Raw genomic sequence first — 6,000 nt, forward strand, 5'->3', positions numbered from 1 at the left:
TCTTGGATCAGTCTTTCACCTTATTCTTTGAGGTACTGTCTCTCAATCAAATCCATAGCTAACCAATATGCCTAGCAAGCTTGGTCTGGGATCTTCTGCTTTTGTCTTCAAGGCTGGACTTACAGGTAGGTTGCCACACTCAGCACATATTCTGGGAGTATTACTGAGTACTGAGGATCCTACAAGTACTCTTGTGCCAGAAGTGTTTCAACCACTGAACTGCATCTCCAGCCCACTAGCTGCTCACCTTGAGGGTTCCTAATGCGAAAGGATAATGGATGGTGCTAATCACGACAGCCCATGGCTTAGATGCAAAAGGAAGGTCTAGTGTGCCAAGAGAATGTTCAGAATCAAAAAGGGAAGGGGTCAAAAATGTAGATAAAGCATGAATTTCAGGAGCATTGAAATAGTTCAAATGTAAGTCTAGAAAGGGACAGGATATACAAATGAACCTTGAGCAACATTTTATAAACAGGAACGGGAGAGAATGATCAACAGCATTGAGTGCCCAGAATGGACCATCGGTTGAACTCAGGAAAAAAACAAAGAGTTTCTAGGGAAATGATAAACAGGAGTCCAGGATGCAGGGAGAAGAATTAACCTAAAAAATAAGACAAACTCAAACTCTCCTTTAGGGTTTTGGGTATGAGTGGCAGAGGGAGCTCAGAGCATGTTGTTAAGAGTGGGGCATAGAAAGGAAATGGGAAATAGTCTTCAAGACAAGATAGACTGCAGGGGTTAGAAGCTGAAGGGGAAGAAAAACTACTGTGTTATTTTGTAGTCACATCCTGCCTGTCTTGCTCCCCTTTCATTAAATATTTCCAACATAATATTTACTGTCATCAGGTATTTGCAGAAACTTACCCGATGTCATGATGAAGGGCTTTGCCAACAGAACCAGGAAATGTTGTGAATCAACAAAACTTTTAAAATAAAAAGGTATAGATAGGTACATTTTAAAATAAAGAGGTATAAGTATAGGTATAGGTATAGGTACATTTTCCCCCTAGTGTAGGCACATTTTGTTGCCAAATATAAAACAAAAATGATAGAGCCAATCAGTATCAGTAGTCTCTGTATGTCCATTTTATTAAATATTGAGTTATTTGCTACATTCAAGTGGGCCTACACAGCTTTTGCATGACATCAAAATTGTCTCCTTCTTTCTTAACTCAGAGTCTTTGGATGGTCACCTGCCATTGCCATGGCTTTCCACCTTGATGGCCTAGCATGAGGTAGTGTTTAAATGGAGAGCAGGGTTTCACTTTCAAAATGTTAGTTATTTTTAAGTGAATGCAAACATCATATGCTATGATTTAATGCTATCAGGGAATAGACAAGACAAATTCTATGAATAAAATCAGACGAGAACAAAGGCAGGAATCTCCTTACTATCAGTTAATGGCCACTTGCTTACCCTTACCAGACATAAAAGGTCAGTCTTAGAATATGGACAGATGTGGTGGTAGATGTTTGTATCCTAGCACTCAGAGGCTGAGGCAGGAGGATCTCATGTTATAAGCCAGACAAGGCTACATGCAGAAGTCCTCATCTAAAAGCCAAAAAACAGAAAATAAAACACCAAACTTCATTTAAAGTTAGTAATTTATGAACCCGAATGGAAAGAATCTAGATCAAATCATACTTGAAATGTAATTTTCATCTTGTCTTGTATAAATATCCTTGGTTTTCAGCAAAGTTGCTATTGCTTTCATCAGCCTTGAGACCTTGAAGTAACAGTTTTAACCATTAACTCAAACTGAAATCTGAAAAATTTAAGTTTTGGGGAGAGTTGACCAGAATATCTTAACAGATAAATAACAACCATATACATTAATCTAGCTTCTCCCAATCTTTAACTCATCTCTAAGTTATGGTCCTTTGTTTTTCCTTTTTTGTTAGTTTGTTTGTTTTGTTCTAGATTTTGTTTTTGTTTATTTTTCTTTTTATTTTTTTTTCTTTTTCTTTTTGCATATTAGAACATTCAAAGAAGTAAAAGGACTTTCACGTGCTTGAGGTTCTATGAGAATCAGACTATTTCTGAATGGTATATATGGGAATATTTACTGGAAAGCAAAAGAGAGCAAATAAATAAGACAAGTCTTTTATTTATTTATTTATTTATTTATTTATTTGCTTTACTTAAGCAATTTAGAAGGCACAATATCTAGACATTACTTAGAACCAATCCATAGTTTAAATATTTTGATTCAAATTATGAACTAAGAAGAATTTGTACACTGCATTATTGGGTGTGACTCTGTTCTCCAAAACATAGAGAAAAAGTTGCAGATATTAGACAGTCCTGATGTCATATTGTGTGTGTATGTGTTCCATCTGAAACAGTTCAGGTGAGCCTCATCTCCTCTTCACTACACAGTTTCCAATGGTTTGAGAAAATTTAAATGTGAGAAGTGTGCTGTTTTGTAGAAGAAAAATTAAAGCTTACTTTAGGAATATTGAAAACTATACTAGCGGTGCCCACACTCTGCACAGGTACAATGCTGCTAGCCTGTTGGTTTGTTTTCTTCAGTGCTTGGTTCCAAAATTTTTGTCTGATTTTCCATCATTATAATTTTTATTTTAGCAATTAGATCTTGGTTTATTTGAATGTAATGTTTAAAGGCCTGAAAGTATATAAAGTTGATTATTGTCTTCCCTGACTATGAGTTTGATCCCAGGAATCTACTTGATAGAAGAAGAAAACTGACTCCCACACAATGTCTTTGATCTCCCATACTCATTGTGGCCTGAGATTCCTATCTAATCTACACACACACACCGATGTGTATACATATATGAATACAGATAAGTGTGTGTGTGTGTGTGTGTTTGTGAGAAAGAGATGGAGATAGAGAAAGATAGGAAGATTAGTGATAGATAGATAGATGGATAGATGGATAGATAGATAGATAGATAGATAGATAGATAACAACTCACAGTTTCTAGCAGGAGAAAAAGACTTCTGTGAGGTCTAAGTTAGGCATTCATAATACAGGAGAGGATATAATAAGAAAGAATAATGCATTTATTTAAGGGACTAGATTTGTTTTGATAAATGAAACTCTGATATTTCTTCCTGTTTATTATTATTATTATTATTATCATTATTATCATCATTATTACTATTACTAATGTAGCAAGAGTCTCTTCTCCATGCAGTCACTCAAAATTCCAGGAAGAGGAAGGTTCACCCTTTGAAACAATGGCGGAAGCCCCACAGAATTTGTGAAGAACTGACGAGTAAGACTGTGGCCATTTCTGTGACAGAAACCATAATGGAATTCCTGATAATGTAGGGAGGAAATAAGTACTTCGTCGGTGTCAAATTATCTAATACGAATATAAAGATGAAAGGAGATGTTCATGTACATGCATGTGTAAGAATTTAATTTCATTTAGAAAACAAATGTTTGCTCTGAGAATTTTTAACATTTGCTATTTTAGCACAATTTTAAACAATTGGGTGCATTATACTGATCTTAAACTTCAAAACAATTTTTATTAATTAGCACAGAATTTATGTTAGGAAAGAGCCTATGATTATTGATCAACTTAAGTGTTTTTGCAAAGGAAACTGAAGGTTACTGAGCCGGGAACTTTTGCACATATTAATTATATGTCCCGCAAAAGTCATCTTATGTTTATACCTTTTGTTGGTGGATTTGTAGTATTTACATTTATGGCTTCTTAGTCCCAAATAATTGGAGCTTCAAGACCATCTACATGATACATAAATTCCTCACTGTCTACACTTTCTGCCTTCTTCATCGACATTCTATGTTTGGAGAGAATTTTATCATTTCTAGTATGCCATTTTGGTTTGGCTCCAAGGAATGTTACTTAAATAATCTTTCATGGATCAGTGTTATTTTAATAAAATTCAAAGATCTTTTAAAAGATGTGATAGTGTGTGTGTGTGTGTGTGTATACGCTTATGTGTGCATGTGTGTGCACACATATGAGCATGCAGTGCTTAAGCAAGCCAGAAAAGTGTGGGCGTCTGCTTGGAGCTAGATTTCCAGGTAGTCGTGACCTGCCCAGTATGGGTGCTCAGAACTGAATTCTGTTCTGGAAGTGCAGAATGTGTTCGTCATGAGCAGCCACCTCTCCTGTCCCTTCGATCATCTTCCTGAATTTCAATCTCCTTGAGCATAGTGCTGGGTTCTGTTGAATTCGTAGACTTCTCCCAAGACTCAGCTCAAATGTAAACTCTTTCCAGAATAACTTCCCATGTCGTCTTTTCAAAGACCATCCTGGGTATTTCTCTGTCCATAAACCATTGACTCTAAATGTTTTTGCACATTGCTGTGGCTTCTTCAAGGATATGAACTTCCTAAGGCAGGTGGAAGCTGAATTTCTGTGTGGGCCTTCACTTCTTATGTGGCTTTGATTTGTGTTTTTGCATGAGTCATCATTGGAACCAACAAGTGGAAACTCTTTGAGTTGTTCTTTGACACAGCCCCTGAGTGTAGCCTTCACGATATTCTCTACCATCTTTTCCATTTTATTAATTCAATATAGACTCTGGAAAGTTGGAGGTTATAGACCACGTGAATTCAAAGTGACTTTGAGTAAGAGAAAGTTGATACTGTTTTAAGGCTTGCTTTCCACACCTTGCAATAGAGGGGTCAGCTAACTTTAAAGCGTGCTTTCCTGCCCTAGTAGGCCTTTCAAACTACTGTGGCTTTCCAAGACCCAGAAGTGCAAATTCAATGAAAAATGAATTATTAATATCTGAATCTCACAGCAATAGAATATTTTGGCTCAAAGACTCATATTTCTCCCATGTTTTAAAACTTTTTTTTATTAATATAAACTCCTGACCCTCTAGTGAGGTGCCTTTTTTTTTGAATTGCAAGTTTGCTGACATTTATAAATGGGATACTGTTATTTTTAATGAGTATGAGAGAGTTGCTGAGAAGTTTATGGGTTGATTACAATCAAAACTCCATGTCAAGTGTAACAACCAGATGTGCCATGCAGCTAAACAGTTTCTATGTTGCAAAGATAGCTCTGGGGTAAGTGTCAATACTGGGGCTTATTTATTTCCCCTGCAAGTAGATGCTCTTTGTTCATCTCAGTGCAGAGAGGACTTACCCAACAGTACAAAGATTCGTTGGTTATAAATTTCTATTCTCCAAAATGCATTTCTGGGATTACCCCAGTAATTACACTGTTTGATTTTAGTTTACACAGCATCCAAATCTTGATTTGTGGTATACTTGACGACATATTCAGAAAAATCTTGAGTCCCAATCTTAAATCTAAAATCAGCTTAAATGTGTTAGTTAACATGAAAGAGGATGTATGCACTAGTTATTCTAATGGTCCTGCCTGTCAATGTTGGAAACATTTTATCCTTTGATTGTCATCATGGCCAATCCCATGAACTCATCTTGGGATATTTTGAGCATCCAGCAACCCAGGGTCAAAAATCTGAAAAGCAAGTAGGATTTATCTACCAGTGTGTTTCAATTTCTGGTCACTTATCTAAAGTATGAATAGCAGTAGTTATATAAGTGTGTGTGTGTGTGTGTGTGTGTGCGTGCGCGTGCATGCTTGTGCATGCTCATGGGTATACATGTGAAAGCCAAAGGTCATGTGTCTTCCTTGACCTCTCTTCATTTTTTATTGGATATTTTCTTTATTTACATTTCAAATGTTATCCCCTTTCCTGGTTACCCCCACCCTCCCAGAAACCCCCTGTCCTATCCTCCCACCCCATGCTTCTGTGAGGGTGTTCCTCTACCCATCCACCCACTCCCATTTTCCCACCCTCAATTCCCCTACACTGGGGCATCTATCAAGTCTTCCTAGGACCAAGGACCTCTCCTCCCATTGATGCCTGGCAAGGCCATGCTCTGCTACATATGCATCTGGAGCAGTGGAGTACTACTCAGCTATTAAAAATGATGAATTCATGAAATTCTTAGGCAAATGGATGGAACTAGGAAATATCATCCTGAGTGAGGTAACCCAATCACAAAAGAACACACC

This window comes from Mus caroli, chromosome 6 (genome assembly GCF_900094665.2).
Source record: "Mus caroli chromosome 6, CAROLI_EIJ_v1.1, whole genome shotgun sequence".
Lineage (NCBI taxonomy): Eukaryota > Metazoa > Chordata > Mammalia > Rodentia > Muridae > Mus > Mus caroli.